The sequence below is a fragment of the Syngnathus acus genome, chromosome 16 (assembly GCF_901709675.1).
Source record: "Syngnathus acus chromosome 16, fSynAcu1.2, whole genome shotgun sequence".
Classification (NCBI taxonomy): Eukaryota; Metazoa; Chordata; class Actinopteri; order Syngnathiformes; family Syngnathidae; genus Syngnathus; species Syngnathus acus.
Window position 1 is genome coordinate 13,306,645 of NC_051101.1, and position 17,726 is coordinate 13,324,370.

The 17,726-nt window shown below is 44.2% G+C and overlaps 1 protein-coding gene across 1 annotated transcript in view; it reads left to right on the plus strand.

Annotated features, from left to right (window-relative positions):
- Nucleotides 1-17,726, plus strand: part of sema6e (sema domain, transmembrane domain (TM), and cytoplasmic domain, (semaphorin) 6E) — a 65,530-nt gene continuing 47,804 nt past the window's right edge. The window contains exons 1-4 of the mRNA XM_037274770.1: nt 1-96; nt 212-296; nt 861-961; nt 7,893-8,000. The gene's annotated coding sequence lies outside the window, so the exon portion shown is untranslated. The remainder of the gene's footprint in view (nt 97-211; nt 297-860; nt 962-7,892; nt 8,001-17,726) is intronic.

Consider the following 17,726-nt stretch of genomic DNA (forward strand, 5'->3'; position numbering starts at 1 on the left):
TTCAGTGCTGATGGAGAAGTGGATCATGATCTAATAGCGTGTAACACACACATCCACGCACGCACACACACACAACGCTTGCAATGATAAACAACAGTAGGTGCCGCCGACTAGTAAATTGTGAATGATTGTGCTCATTTGGACACTCCAACGGCACAGCAACAAGGCACTCTATTTTTATCAAGCCGTCATGATGTCGCTTCTGTTTCAGGGGCCGAGATTGGAGTGTCATGGCGTGGCGGCAACAACACAAATGCGATACTTCCTCTCCCACAAATGAACACAAAGCAGCAGCTGTGAGTGTTTTTTTTTTTTTACTTAGTCCACTTTAGTCTTATTCCACTTAAGCAGCGATAGTTTTTGTTCAAATGTAACATTTAAGGCTCTTTCTATCTTTGAGGTCACACTTTAGTTTTAAAGTGACGACTGTTGTTGTTGTTGTTGCTCTTTTAATGTATGACGGCGTTGCTGCTGTCGAAAGAAACGGTAGCAGCCGTCGACTCCCGTGAACTTTACGCCTCCCCCCCATTTGGATCGATACCGTCGTAAAAAACGTGCAATAAGGGTCAGCTCAACAGCAGCAAAGGCGCATTATGGAGACGTTATTTAAAAAGTGAAGTCGTTAAATGGGGACATTATGATTTTTGTGATGCGGACACATGATGTGAAGGCATTATGGAGACATGATACGAAATGATTGATCAATATGGAGACTGGTGAAAATATTGTAACAACCTTATGATTCCAAGTATTATGATTATGTTGACCTCATTGCGAAGACAATTTCGAGACACCGTGGAGCGCTTCCCATTCAACAACGGATGCGGTCTTTTTTATTTTTATTTTTTATTTTTTTGCAGGAGGCTCTTGAAGGTGACGTGGGGATGAAAGGGACATTGTGAATATTTGATGAAGCAACATGGTGGCCACCAGTCGGAAGTCCCGGTGTCCAATCAAGCAGGTGACCTTTTCCTTTTAAGCGACGCAGTGCACACTTCAAACATCCGTCTGTCCGTCAACACATGGACGCACACACACTTGGGGGGGGGGGGGGAATCAAATAAGAGCATCATGAAGCGTGTTGTATTTGTACCCAAGTAGCGCGTTTGTACTCACTTTCTGGCGGCAATGACGGAAAGTTCCGGAGCGGTTGCACGGGTGCGCTTAGTGAAGGTGTGAAGTCTTGGCAGGCCAAAGAGGGATAATGATTTTATTTCAGTGCCCCGCAGGTGCATTGTGGGTGTCGGCACCATTGATCTGAGCCGAACGATAAGAAAGGCGGGCCGGCGACAGGCTGTTAACCCGCCGAGTCGGGAGCAGGAATCCATTTCCCGGCCTCCCGCCCGGCTCCGTATCTCCCGTCGGTGCAGCTGTCGGCTTCACAACTCTCTTTTTTTTGTCCTCTAATCTGCTGTGAAACGCCATCACTGGCCGGGAGGAAAAATCCGCCTGCGCGGAGGTGGAATAAATGTCCTCCGCCGGGACGGAGCGGGGACATCTTGGTCGTGTGCGCTCTGGGAAAATTAATAGATTTCCAAACGGACCTGAGCCGCGACACGTCTTTTTAAACACAGCGGCAATTGCCTTCGTTTCATCTTGCACTGCTTCGACTCTGTACTCATAATGATAATAATGTTCATAATATAATATAATGATAATATAATATAATAATGTACTTTTGAAAAACAGAGTTGTGCCACAATTCATTCGAGAGTAAAGATTTTTGCTGTGATACAATTTAACAAACTAATTACAACAAATTACAAAGTGAATACCGCCCCCCCCCCCTCCGAGTCAAAACGAAAGGAATCCCCAATGAAAAATCCAAAAGCTATTCCACCTGTGACACTTGAATGTAAACAAACACCTGTCTGCCCCTTCGCATCATCCATAATGTAAACACCATCTGCCCTTGCACTCGCGCACGTAATGTAAATGCGCGGCCATTTGCGCGCATGCACACACACGCACACACACACACACTGGGGCTCGCACTGCCTCCTGGGCCGTAACCGCTGCATAGCGCGTGTGAGGGTAATTGAATTTGACCCGTGGCTAACGAGGGTGGCGTCCGTCTAATTGAACGTGACAGGGCATCGGCAGTCCCACTGACCCTCCCCTCCCCATCCCCTTACCGCCCACTCCCTCCCGCCCCTCCTCTGGCCCAAAGTGACTTTATCCCGAACGCATTCCCAGGATGTTTGTCATTGTGAAACGTCTCCGTTGAGCGGGACGCGGTGGCTGCCTCGGTTACCGTGACGAGCGGGCGGAGCAGTGAGGTCCAAAAAGGGGACAGGCGTGTACAGGGCATCAATCAGCGCCACCGCTCTCCTCCAGGCTCGGTCGTGTCCTTTTATGTCCTGATCAGACTTAACGCAAGCGGACGTGATTGGTGGAGTCCTTAAACGCAGCGTTTTGTTTGGAGATTCACCTTTGTAACTTCACCTTCTTTGTCGTCTTCTGTGCAAATGGGGAAGCGATTAGAAGAAGAAAAAAAACTTTAGAAGATTTCCAAAGTTCACCTTATGGCCATTTTCCATCTCTGTTGTTCCCCATCCTTGTAGAGGTGTCTTTGTCTATTTCCGGACCCCCCCCCTCCTCACCGTCCCTGATCCAGGCCGTGCAAAGCTGCTCCATCAGCTCCCGACACTTTTATCAGCGGCACCAGACTTCCCAAGGAGCTGAAACACCCAGAAAAAGACTCCATATTTTATTCTTATCCTCATTAGACGTCTGAAAAAGAAGACGCCGCTTCCCCCGCACCAGACCTCCTGCTTTTGTCTTCTAAATCTGCCTGGTGGGGGTTTAGGGATTGGGGAGGGGTGGGGGGGTATGATGGGTGAGAAACGATGGGGTGGGAGGGGGTTGTGTTTTTGATAGAGCCGCCGTGATCCTCTTCACTGATATGGAAGAAGATTCAGGCCAGGATGAAAAGGCAACAAATGTTCCGCCGAGGATCCTGGAGGGCATCGAGCAGACCAGGACGCACATAAACACAAAAATACACTAAAACATAAACGTAGACACTCGGAGTTGACACACTCCTGCTCAAATGACCAAGATAAATCCTTTGAAACTTTTCCCACCCTCAATGCAACCTCTAACCTTTACAAAGCAATTGATAATAAAGTACCTACTGGTACATCTGAACTTTGTTAGGGATTAATCAGAGGCGCTTAAAATGCCACCAGTTGGATGCTGGCCGCTATCTAGAATGTGCTTGAATGTCATTGGCTAATTTTTAACAGCTTCACCCCTGTTATAAAAGGGTGTGTACACTTATGCAACCACTTTTTTCGCCAGGTTTTTTTTTTTTTTACATCTCATATCGACAGGATTTCTTTTTTTCAATTGAGATATACATCTTAATGGTCACAATAATGCAATTATTTCATTTTCTTTTTCTTTTTTACGTTACAAAAACCTTTGTGTAGGATTTTTATAGCCACAGTAAACAACCATACAGTGTACATCAATGTTTTATGTGTGTGGCGCACGCACTAAACTCGATTTACCAAAGATGGATTAAAGTGCAAGTTCGCAGCAGCGTGTTTGCGCTGTTTTTAATGACGCTGACATTTACGTTCATGTTGGTGTTTTTTATGCTAATGGGTGTCAACAAACTACAAACTGTGCTCGTGTATCTTTATGACGCTCATATTAATGTCGAAATGTCTCTATTAAAGTTCACGTCGATGTTAATGTAGATAAACAAAAATCTCTTTCTGTTTACGTAACCTTCATTAATTGTATGTGCGCGCGTGTGTCACACATGCACACAAAAAGAAAAACACTCGAGGTGAAGTGCACACACTGCGTTAGTGCTGTGCATTAGGCTTGATTCATGTCGTATTTTCCAAATGCTATTAGCGCAGAACAAGCTTTTAGACAAGTCGAGGCTCCAGAGTGGTCACTGAAGCATATCCCGGTGATATTATGGGATGCTCATGTCGCTATGGTGACACAAAGCCCACAAAGCATGAACAAAATTGAAAGACAACAACTCGTAGAAGCTAATTAGCGACACCATTTTGTCATATTCTGTCACAGACTGTTCTTGCATTACAGTTAACTGTGAGACAACAATAAGTAGCCTGATGCTAAGCTAACTGTAAACGGCGTTAGTCAAAATTCAATTTACAACAACATTGTGGAATATTTTTGATGAGTCATTGTTAGCAGCTTAGCCAGTGTTAGCCTGGCTTCGCCTGAGGTGACATTTTGATTACTTTTCACCGATTCGCATGCTGCTCTTGTTCAAATCCTGCCAGACCCAAAAACGTGTCCTGGTGTTCTTTATGTGTCAAGTTTCACAAGTCAAGCAACAGAACAAAAAAAAAACATTTGCATGACCGCCGGCATTAATTCCAGAAAGCGTTGCGGCGAACACTTTTGACTCTGACGTTCCGTCTTAATTCCCACGGCAAGTGTTTTTTTTTTTTTTTCATTCCAAGTGCCGTCCTTGAAGCGGACCCTTCACGCTCCGGCTCGCCTCCGTGGCCTCGAGCCGGCGCGGGTGTTCCGGTTTGATCCGACGCCATGAGAGTTTGTCTCGGCCTTGGCGTCTTCAGAGGGAAGACGTCTGCTTGTGCTTTTTTTTCTTTTTCCCCCAAAGCCGTGCGCCGCAATTAAAGTCTGCAAGGCTCATCAACGTCACAACAGAATGAGAACTTCTTGTTTACCACCAGCTTCTGACAAATCAAAAAAATTTGTCAAACCGGAAAAAACATGTCCATGTTTTTTTTCCCGCTTATCATTAACTATCTTAAAAGCGCCGTTGTTACATTTTCTGGCACGCTAGGCGCACTCGTGTGGCCGCAGCCGTGGTGGTGGTTATGATTTGTGTCGACTTGGCGGCCGTGCGCCAAATGTCTTGTCAACAGAAGAGTTACGCCTTGTGGGGGACAAAAAAAAAAGTCATGAATAATAATAACCTGATTAGCGCAACACAAGACTCGTTCACAATCCAATGTTTCAGTCTTTCACTCAATCATTGATTTATTAATTCTTAGTGTATTGTGATGTACGACGTCCATAACCTCTGGATGACTCCGGTGCGTTTTGATTGGCCGTTTTGTTGCCGACCGTCATGGCCGCCACTTGAGCGACAGGCCCCGAATTAATTTGCCTTTGAAGAAGATCTGCTTAGCGGTGGCAGCGGTAGCTTTCTTTTTAAATGTTTTTTTTTTTTCCCTGACTCAGCTGAAAAAGTAACGGCGGGCGAAGCGCGAGTGGGAGTGAAGACTAGCTGTCAGCCTGAACGCTGTTTGCTCTGCATTCATTATAATTCTATTCAGAATAATCACACAAATGTCAAGTTTGGAAATGTTCTTCCACTTGGTGGGGACACGTGACCTTGAGGGCAAAAATAAATAAATAAAGTTGAGTCGAAGACCCAAATCCTAAATAAGTATACGACACAAAGCAGGACATATTCAAATAAGATTCAATCTGAACATTTGACATCTGCAGAGAAGCAGAAAGTGACGCTCCAGTGTGAAGTTTTATGAAATATGATTAAAGTCGTCCGTGATTTGTAGTTTCATTATTTATACCTTCATAATACCTAATAAAGTCAGTCCGGCTGTTGTTTAATGTCGCCCCAATGGCGCTTTAATAATTGCAAAACTGGATATTACACGTATCACATCATGTATTATACATACAAAGCGTATATTTCATATTTTCACATAATCATGAGCATGTATTCCTGTATCATGTTATTCCCCGTATCCACATAAGTGATTCTATGTACATATGTTTTTTTTTAGATAATATTGCGTGCTACGTCGTGAACGGGATATTTTCTGAGCTTTCTTCATCTTTCAATTGTCATCATGAATATTGCATCAAGTGATTACTGCGCCCTCAATCTAATATTCATGTTTTTAATATCAGCCGCGGCCTCACTCAATTGTCATGTTTGTCTTTTGGGAAATTACAAAAAGCACCAGATACTTGCTTCCGTCAAATGAAACACATCCTTCATCGCAGATTATTATTCATAACACGCATTATTCATCGCACACATTATTCATCACGTTATTCCCATTGAAGGGGCACATCTGCCCAGTCAGCACTTTTTGTCTTTTTCAACGCGTGATTGCTTGAACATCAACTAATAGAACAATAGATCATATCTGTGATGTATCTACATTAATCAGCTTTTTTTTTTTTTCCTTGCTTGTGCCGTAACACGCGTGGCCATACTGCGACAGTGCGCTACTATTTCGCACATTTTGAAGTGCTCCTTGGAAAAGTGTTTTCCTGTATCCACCATCATCTGTGTGCGCGCGCGTGTGCTGTTAGCGTGATGGGAATACTCGATTAGCGCTGTTTTGGCGTGTTAGCAAAAACGGCTAACAACTAGCTGTCCTTTGGAAGGTCAAAGACGCGTGTTAACATTCCGCCGGCGTTTCTTCTTGTCTTTCGAATGACGTCATTTGAAGTGTATAAGCGGTGAGATCGTGTACCGCCTCACAGTCTCAAGGTTCTGGGTTTGAATCTGGTTTTGCGTGGTTCATTCCTCCCGCATTTCAAAAACGTGCTAGCATAAATACGATGGCACGTTTTATGCTCGCACGTTTTTGAAATGCGGGAGGAATGAACCACTGAACTATCCATCGGTGTGAATGCCACTAATTGGTGACCAATTGAGGGCAAGTCCACTTGACCTCCCCCGAAGTCAGCGGAGAGGGAGACTCGACTCTCGCAGTTCACTTCTGCGTCGACATTTTAGTTGTGGAAGCTGCTTGAGAACTTCCTAAAAGGTTTATCGTCGTATTTGTTTGTCTTCCGGCAAAGTTCTCGCATGGTTTAAGCATTATTTCACGCTTATGGTTCACCTAGACGGTTATTCTCATATTTTTATGTTTTTAATATGCTGCTGAATTGAGCTAACAGCGAGAAAAGTGAGTATTCGATGCTAGGAGGCAAAGTGAGGACATAGATCACATTTCTATTCTATTTACATTTTATGAGACAAGACAGAAGCTCTCTGGCAGTGTGTCAAATGTGTTAAAAACAACGACAAGAAAAGCTTTATACCAGCCAGCACTTCTTTCTTTGACAAATATGATGTCATGTCATAAAAATCCAATAATTTATTGTTACATCCTGACAAAGTGTTTAAGAACACCGCACAGGAAGTTTGACTCAAACAATAACAATGTTGATTTAAGATCCTCCTGAGCGCGCGTGCGTGCTAACGTGTCTGTCTGTGTGTGTGTGTGTGTGTGTGTGTGTGTGTGTGTGTGTGTGTGTGTGTGTGTGTATCTATGTGTGAGTTTGTGTGAGGGAGAGTGTATCCTACACTTTTCCTACGTGCATTTGCACTTGACATTTCTCGACAAGGTCACACTTTTACTTAGTACACAAAACACACATTAGCAGACACACACACACACACACACACACACACGTAGTGCAGCGAGAACGATGAATTTGGGCACACCGGTAACGAGCAATTAACATGGTGATCTTAATGGCCATGAATTTATCTTGCTTTAATGAACATTTGCTGATTAATGGCGCACACACACACACACACACACACACACACACACACACACACACACACACACTACAATGCACACACATCAAGTGGAGACGATAATTTCAGATGCACCTTGGAAAATGGAGACATTATTTTGCTTTACTTCCTGGTTGAGTCACATGACCCCATTCTTACCGCTACTACGCCATGCTAGGTGGCTACATGCTAGCATGTTAACATGTTATTGAGCTTGTTATCCTCACTAAAATGATCATAAAGAACATCCTCTTGTTGTGGCTTAAGCCTTTAAAATCCAATATGAAGACTTATTGGACCAAGTTGGCCACACCCACAGGAAGTGCAACATTTTCTCATTTGCGTTCTTGTCTCTCCTTAGGTCCTTATGAGCTGGCCAAACACATAAACCAAGAACCATTACCCAAATGCTGAACACACCGATTGGTTGGCTTGCCTTGGAAGATGTCCCAAGATGCATTTTGGGCTGGTAAGTTTTCACCAATGACTGTTTTTCGAAAATAGTGCGTTCCGAGGAAAACTCCACTTGGTAAATTCACCATATTCTGCTTTCTTGACATTGATTTTGGCATATCAGCCCTTCCTTTCTTGTATTTGTTTGGTCACCTCATGCCTAAACCTGATGCGACAAACAAAGGATTTGGAACATGTAGCGCTTAGCATTTTAGCATGTGATTATTTTAGCCTGTTTCTCATCACGTAAAAACTGAACCAAGGTTTTCCCGCTGTGTTGTCTTCCCGTTGTCATCCGAGAGCGGGTAACTGTCGCGGCTAATTGTTGCCTACTGTCGCCGCAATTTGCTGAATTGTGCTTTCAGCTGCTGACTCGCTCCACGGCGCCCCGCTGAGGCCGTGGGGGGAAACAGCTGCACTCAGCAGGTCACTGATCCAAAAAAATAAAAAGCCTAATTGCTTTTTAATGTGCCCCACTGCCGGAGTGTGTGTGCGTGCGTTCGTGTGTTTGTGTGTTCACAGTTTAATGAAGTTTAATTAATGCAGGTCACTTTTTGTTCATTGTGGTTTTTCCTTTGAAGTAAAAATACGAATAGAGTGAAACCCCCATTTATCATGGGGGACACATTCCACATGGTTTTGAATATGAGTTAAATATTAATTGTGAACTGCTGCTGCGTGTTATATTGCGTCGTCGTGTAGCATTGAGGCTTTTGAGATTTACCACGTGTGAAGTCAAATAAGGCCTGAGTCAAACAACTTGTTGAGGGCGAAGCCAAACGTCTTGGCAATGACATTTGTTTCATCTCCATCTCGCCAGTCTGGTCACATGACATCCCCTTTGTTGCTATTGAGCGGCGGCGCGGATCGAACCAGACGCGATGAAGTCGCCAGCCAATGATCATAATAAGCCGGCGCTCGGCGACGGAGACTAAATGAACATCACGCAAATTGGCGCTTGAAAACAACGCGATCGATGGGCGGAGAGTCCTTCATGCCGAGAGAGAGAGAGCAGCGGTATTGATGTCGTCATGGCGACGCTCGTGGGAAGTAATGAAGTTTAAATACGTTTTTTGACTGTACACTGGTGCCTTGGGACACCAGTTACTTGATTCCAATAAGGAGCCGTTTGGCAAATAGCGGTGGATTTGATTTGCTTGATCATTAATTACTCGACTCAAATAAGAGAAGTTTTTATTTTTTTTCCCATCTTACCGGGCGACCCGAAGTTTGTCTTCTTGTGCGAACGCCGTTCGTTTATCTCTCGTTGAGTCAGCGGATTCTCATGCAGGCACATCGGCATAAAAGTGAGCAAAGTAAACAAAAATGAAAGTAGACTTTCTCTCTCACCTGTCCCCCGCACTAAACGCACTGTTGAACCAACTTGTGACCTGCTCCCCCCCTCCCCCCCGGCATGCTAATTGCTAACAACAATTAGCGGCACATTTGTTCAGTCATTAGTGAGGAAAGCTGATGAGCTTTTGCTTGTAATTAGCCATCAGCGCAAAGCTGCAGACGACTAATGATGGCGCCCCCCGGAGGACGATTAGGGCATTGATTGTCTTTTCCTCGTTTTAGAAAACAAGCGGCTGTTCTGTTTTGTTGGGTTTGTTTTTGGGTTGCTGTTTTGTGGGGTTGACCTACAAAAGCTTTCGGGATACTTGAGATGTTTAATGCCGATCCCGGTTCAAGTTTAGCGTGGAAATAAACAAATGGATTTGAGCTTTGTTTTGAGTTATGGATGTGGTCCGAGAACAAGCCAAACTTGTATCTCAAGGCAGCGCTGTTCAGACACTTGATTAGGTACACTGGCTCATGACATCAAAATTGAGTGAAGATTGAAACATGGGCGTATCCAAATATTATTAGTAGAGGCATTTTTCTCATTATGAAATGAATGAGCAGATATCTGAAACGTGTTTGGATCTTCATGATGAGGAATTTGGCCTGCAGGGAGAACTTTTACAAATATGAAGACTCAGCAGCTAATTATTTGTTAGTGTTGATGATGAAGACGCTTCCTCGGGAGAGTCTTCCTCAGGCTGACGGCGTCTTCATCGCCGCCGCCGCCGGAATACGAAACAGCCACCGCCGACGGAATAATCACATCACATCAGATCATAGCTCACTTTTTATTGCTGCAAATATTAACACCTGCAGGCGACCACATGGAATATTCAAGTACTTGGCTGCCGAGGAGAAGCAGGAGGGAAAAGAAAATTATAGCAGGATGAGAAGGAAGGGGGAAGAGAGAGGAATGGAAGAGGAATGAAAGGATGATGGCGGTAGAAGAAGAGAAGGAAGAAACGGTGGACGACGATGGTTAGGAGGAGGAGGAATAGAGAGAGAAGGAGGAAGAGTAGTGCAGTGAGGAGGAATAGAAAAATGAGGAAGATGAAGTGAAAGAACGAGCGGAGGACTAAGATGATGAGCAATCGAAAGATGAAGCGCAACGGGTGGAGGAAGACGATTTATGCGAGGAAGAAGAAGGTCAGAGTAGGATGAAGATGTTTGAAGTCTTAAATGTCATGTCGGCTGCGAACAAATCATCCTTTGTCTTGGGGAATGTTCTTTGTCAAGTCAAACAAATATCGATCAATAACACACGCAGAACGCTTTGCGAGGCACAATTAGCATTTTGTACTCGATCAAAACACAAGCAAGAGGCTATAAAAAAGCAAATATAAGAGTCAATTGCAGAGAAGGTTGAAAACCGACTTTGACTGCTGACCGCTTTCCCAAGAGTGTATTTTGTTGTTGTTGTCGTCGTCTTTATTGTTTGCTGCTTCTTCGGCACATTGCGGGGAAAGTTGAACTGGTCATGTGAGTGTGAGACACAAGTCGGATGTTTGTCCTCATGGCTCTCGTGTCCATGCAGCACTTTTCCGAGATGGCATCATGTTGTGATGTGATAGCGCCCGCGAGGTTTCTCCCTTCCCTGCTCAATTAAAAGTATGAAGGGGGGGGGGGGGGTAGTGGGGGTCCGCGGGCTCGTTTAGTTTCGTGATGAGAACAACTTTGACTCCCACACTGCCTTTCGACATTCGCACGCCCCGAAAGTATGCAGCGGAGGAACTTATATACACACACACACGCGCGCGCACACAGAGTTCATTACACCGAGGCTCCCACTGGTGAGTTGGAGGGCGATCTCTTGCCTCCTTTTGCCTCCCCCTTCCCTCACTAATGGGAGTGTTTGGGGGAGGAGGGAGGGGGGGTGGCGGTGTGTGCGCGTTGGATAGTGATGGAGGATGTGTTGAAAAAAACACTCCAACCTACAAAGAGAAGATGTTTGCACAAAAGACCCCTGAGCAAAAGCTGTGTGTGTGTGTGTGTGTGTGTGTGTGTGTGTGTGTGTGTGTGTGTGTGTGTGTGTGCGTGCGTGTGCGCGTGTGTCTTGTTCTAGCCAAGGTGACCTTCACTTTCTCTCTACGAGCAACACGTTATGATTATAGTCTATTCTTATACATATTGTATCTATATTTTTTATATTAATAGTGTATTATATGAAATACTTTTGTGTGTTTACAAAGACATTTTGCACAACTAATAGTTACGTCACCTTTTTTGTGCATTGGAGTAATATTCGTGTCACTGAATTTTCTTTTCTCGCGAGGATTACAATTGGACACCTTAACCTCTGTCTTGAATTTGAAACCCTAACCCTTGTTGTAAACCCGAATTGTAGTTTGAAATAAAATCCGGCTTGAACCGCTAATTTGACCTCCATCTACAGTTTTAAAGCCAAGCCTAGCTTGCAACCCAAGTTTGAAACACTAACACCAAAGTTAGTAAACACATACTTTACTGCTGCACTTTGTACTTTATAATTATCTTATTTCATATTTTTATATAGAAGGTCACTTTTCTTTTTAACCAGCCGAAATACCTCTACATTGCTGAAAGCCGTATGCAACGAAATTTCGTTTTGTACACACCTAGTGTTGACAAAATGACAATAAAGTTCTGTCTAAGTCTAAGTCTAAGTCTAAGAAGCTCAAACGGCTTTTCTTAGGGCTCACTATTTGGCAAGCTACAGCTAAAGCTTGCCTTTCACGTATTTTGACGGTGGGCTCACTATTTTGCAAGCAGTAGGCAACTCTTGAATGACATGATGTCAGCCTGAAGGTCACGTGACATGTTGACATGTTTGTTTGGTTGTCGTGAAGCAGACAGGCTAACGTTAGCACCTGCAGACAAACTGCGAGCTGCTGTCGATCACGTGCGTGCACCCATGTCACTTCCCTGCAGGAGGGAGCATGAGGCTGAACCTCCCGCTCTTGTGTGGCAGCTTAATTAGTCTTTTCAGTGCACGTGTGTGTGCGTGTGTGTGTGTGTGAGGTTTTGGGGGTGTCATAAAAGCGCACGTAGCATGAAGGGCGGCGTGTTACATTGGGCCACAAATGGGGCAGATTAAAATGCTCTGATGAGTTATGGGTCATTAAAGGCTTCTCAGGCTGCTAATCAGAACCACATTTCCTCCTACTCACATACACGTGTGCACGCACACACACAGGCGCACACACACTCTCACCTCATGACAGCTTCCTTCCTTCCTTCCTTCCACCACCTGTGCTTCCAGTGTCACCTTGCGATTGACTGACTCGAGTCTCTGTGGTGCAGAGATCTTGCTAAATTGCCACATTAGAGGCATAGAAGTGTTGTTACTAACTGATTGCCATATAGTGAGATCACACTAAGCGACAGATGCTGTTTGCCAAATAGTAAGCCAACCCTCAGAATAAGTTACCTATGACATGCACAAAAAAAAATAGCTACTGTTTGCCAAATAGTGAGCCCATTGTCAACATGACACGCAAACGTTATCTACTGCTTACCGAATAATGAGATCACACTCAAAGATATGCCAAGCGAGCTATATCTTATCGACTCGAAAATAGAACATGCATGAGTTGGCTCCTGCTTGCCAAATAGTGAACAAACACTCAAGTAGAGGATATGTGAGCCTTACTTACCGCTTACCAGATAATGATCCTAAACTTAATAACAACACAAGCGAGTCTTATTCCCAGCTTGCCATATAGTGAGCCCGTACACGCAACATTATGACACGCAAGCCTTAACTCCTGCTTGCCAAATAGTGAGCTAACATAAAACGATGGAACAAGCAAGAGTTAGCCAATACTAAGAGGAGCTAATGCGCAAGTAGCGGCAGCAGCTTGGAGTTACAGCCGAGGAAATCCAAGGTCATCCCAACGGAAACTGGTGCTTAAAAAAAAAAACAACACGCAGGCAAGGGGCTGAGGGACCGTTTAGTCAGGTTGCTTTGGCAAAAATAGACTAGCCAAAAATCTCGCGCTGTAGCTTTTGTTGTCAACGCGGCCCGTAGCGCCGGCGTGGGCGCAGCGCCGACACTCAATTCACCTTCACCTACACACACATACACAAACACACTACTCTAAACGCACACACACACATGGCATCGACTACCTGCGAGCGTGCCAGACGCAAGGTGAGGACTCCTCGCTTTGACGTACAAGGCTGACTTTGAAGAGGGATTTGGCGAGAACTCTCGCTTGTCTTCGAATCTGTTCTTAAAGACCTGGCAAGTGGCGGGTAGCTCTTATCTTTGTGCAGGTTCATTATTTAGCAAGCAGGAGCTATTCACGTTTTTTTTTTAATTTCCTTTGAGGGTGAGCTTTTCCCTTCCTTTGTTGCTATACTCACTATTCGGCACGAACGAACTTTTTTTGTCGTTGCGTGCGAGCTCACATTTTGATAAGTGTCAGCTAACTCTTGCTTGTCTTATCTTTACGTGTCAATGTTTGCATGTGGGCTCACTTTTTGGCAAGCAGTGACTACATTCATAAAATCCATTCACCTGCGAAGCAGACAGATTATTTCAGTACGAATGTGAAAACTCAGCAGATTTGCTCGCAGTGCTAAAAAGTCAATTAAGCGCGACGTGAGTGGGCAGCCAGGCCAACGACAGCTGACGAGCACATGAGCAAACTGGCCGTGAAGGAGCGTCTTTGTTTTAGTTTTGCTTTCATCGTTGTCATCATCAGATGATGTTTTTGTTGCTAAGCACAGGGAGGGAGCGTCCTTTACTTTCAGGACATTCTTCAACTCTTCCATCCCACCCACCATTTCACGGAAAAATATGTAAATGATGTCTTTTTTTTTTTTTTAATTTGATTATAATTTCAAACTAAGTAGCCACACTTTTTGAACCTCTATTTGTAAACATATCACTCGGCTTGTGACTAAAAGAAAGACTTTCTTTGGCCATTTTGAAAGCTTTATTGATGTCCGTCTATGCGGACCAAAACCACCTAAAAATATGCGTGTTTATGTGGACGTGTCCCGTAGCGTTGTTTCTCCCAGCTGAGCTGAACTTAAAATTCTACAGGCTTGGTCTGCTGAGCACAGACACTCACTAAGTCAAAGTGTGACTCACTGGAGCTTCTGGTCCCAGCTGAGCACTCCGCCGCTAGCTTATTAGCATACTTGTGTCTTTGTGTGTGTATTGTATGCCTATGCATGAGTGTATAATGTGGCGCTCTCGCGCCCAAACAAGTGTCGCTTGTGCCGAGCCCCTCCAACAATCTGCTGCGGTAATCGCCTCACTTGTCATTTGGACGCCGGCCTTCTTTTCACAGAGAGCTTTTGGAGAACACTCAGGATGCCGATTAGCGCACTTTAACATCTTGCTCCACGTTCACCTTCTTCTCCTCCTCCTCCACCTGGCCAGTCATGAGGTGTGGAAGACATGGTAAGCAGAAAAAAGGGGACTCGGGTCACATGACTAAGTCAAAGTTTTCAAATTTCGGATTTGTGACTTGCTTGGCCTAAGATTAGGAAAGACTTGCCTACATTGGATTTCAAATCATCTTTGCTAATTGACATGAATGCAAATGCCATTAATCCACTCCAGCCTTTCATAAAATAGCGACAAAAACATTCTTCATAAGAAAAGCCGTAATTTAAAGTACTATAAGAATGTATAGAAATAACCTAATTCCATAAAATGTAAAATAAATAAATAAATTAAAGCACTACTGCATTCACTGTGCTGCTCCTAATAGTGTGCGCACTTTGGCCACCGGAGGGCAGTATTCTACATTCATACGTCGTATATATACACAAAGAAGACGGTGGCAACTGCTCAATAACCAACAGATAGTATATAAATATATACATATAAATGTAAACTTGAGTATTGTTATTTTTCTTTTCATCACAGTAACTTGGGTCATGTTTTTAACTTGACGGTCAAATCTTCGGACGACTCATGACTTGCACACATGACTTTCTCGCTCCTCCCAGCTCTGCTAAAACCTCAACATGTGATGTTCCCAACACCTCAGTAGTTGGTAGAAATGTCATAATAATGGATATGGGAGATGCCATAAATTTAATTGGCATAAATCGTGTAACAAGCTTGGCGAGGGAAAGAAAATTAAAGTCATAAGTCGAGGTACCAAATTGTTTCCTGTTTTCCAATACGCGTCCACGTCGCCGCCTTTCTCCCTCGATGTTTCATGTTGGCGTCTCCGAAATGCATCTTATGAGTACACCGGTCTGACCTTTCACTTTGCGGCGTGACCCATCCGTCCTCCGACATCGATCTGTCCGACCGCCGTCCCGGAGTTGACCTTCATTTTAAGCGAGGAAGCCCCCCTTCCAATATTGAATCAGTTCCTCCTCTCCATTAACTTCCCGTCACCTCCTCCTTGTCAACGTCGATGTTCCATCACGGAGATTCCGTCAGGTCGGATTGTCGCGGGGAGGCCGTCTCGGTGATCATCTCCGCCGGCGAGGCTGACGTGTGTAGACGACCATAACTCATGAAGGCCGATGGGCTGTGTGTGTTGCTCTAATGGAGCCAAGACATTAGACTAATTGAATGTTTGTCATTTGTTGCATCCAGATATTAGTCAGTGTCCAAATGAGGCCACAGACCGAATTTATCCAGCCTGTTTGTTTTTTTAAACCTCCACTCGAAGCTACATTAGCCGCGGCATCCGTTATCATCGTCATGGTGATCAATAGCCCACAAAAACACCAAATGTTAAAGCGTAACGGGAGATTTATTGAGTGAAAGGAGTGTTTTTGTCAACCGAAGTACACACGGAGGATGCATTCTAAACCTTCCCACCTTCCCCGGATAGGCAAAAACATTCAATTAAGAAAATTTGGAGTTTTTGTCATGATAGGTCAAACACAATAATGAAAAGGCAGGAACTAGCAACATGACATTTTGTAAGCGTATATACAAAAAAGATGAAATTTGGTCATCATGATTCAAAGGTTTTGTGAAGCCATGCCACCAAATCTTGGTTCAAAGCAGCCATTTTTAGGTACATTTTGCAAAAGAGAACTGATTGATCCATTTCTTTATTGATACCAAATTTAAATCATATGTCCTTGACAGACGGAGAACATGAAGTTCGGAAAATTGGGATTGTGTTTGTTTTTTGTACACAGTGAATGCGGTGCACCTTTTTTGATGTGGAAAAAAGCTACAAGCACAAATGACTCCCGGCGTGGCAATATTTCTAAGTGCGCGCTCCTTCTCCTCTTGTAACACCAATATTGTTTGTAGCGGCATCCCATAATAACATCCCCACGGTGCCCGCTGTTCTCCAGACAAGCCTGGCAAAGTGCCGCTATGAATACATTGAAGGAATAAAAGTGGTTTCATTCTAATGGGATCGAGCAGCTGCGATGGACTTTAATGAAGTGTTGATTAAATATGATCAGTAGAAAACCTTTTATCACGTTGTTTAGGATCAACTCGTGTTGCGCCGTGTTTTCTCCAAGAACTCCATTACTTTTCCTCCCCCCCTTGTGTTTGTGTCATCCGGTGACGGACGGAGATAAGCTGCCCTCTCAGGCTCGCTCACATGATTGTGCCCGCAGAAAGTAGCTGCGAGCGGAGCTTCTCTGCAGCTTCGTGCAGTCCTTACGTAACGACAGACGCGCCTTGCCCGCCGTTTATCCGCAATGTGCCACCCAATGGCGTGAACACAAAAGGCAAACTGCAACAAAACAACGTGGAAAATGTGATTTACGTGCATGAATTATGGGCAAGTTGTGCGTTTTTCTAGCCACGTGTCTCGCCACGACTAGCCCTTTTTATTTGATATCTTTGATGTCCAGTTAAAATTCACAAACAAGCCTTTCGATACAATTCAGCGCAAAATGCCCAGCCCAATTACCTTGCTCATAACCAAACGGGGTTTACACATGAAAATGATTTTGTCGAGTGCTGGGTCAGGGGCCTCGATCCAATTTGCTGCAAACCCAAAACATAACTCTGTGAATAAAAGATAAATGTTAGACATTGCACGTGGGATGTGTTTGTAGCAACGGATGTTTGGCCTTGGTGGAGGTCTTTGTAGACCACAATTGCTATTGTTTTAACAGCTTGCATACATAATTACGCTCACTGCAAATGCAATTCAGCGACAAGAATAATGACTGGCTTTGTTTGTTGGGAACAGTGTTTTCATTGTGCAGCAGAGTAGGATAAACATCAAATAAGCACAAACAAATCTGATATACCTTTCAATTTTTTGAACCAAAAAAATGGATAAATGGATGATGGTCAGACAGAGAAATGATCTCTTAAAATCAATCAAACAAATTTAATCGCGTTAACCGAGCTCGGTAGGTGTTCTGTCTGAATTGAAATCTGTCTTTCTTTGCGCTCGGATTGGCTGGCGTCAGTCCAAACAGGCCGCGCGCGTCAGACAATTAACATCTGGACGAGAAG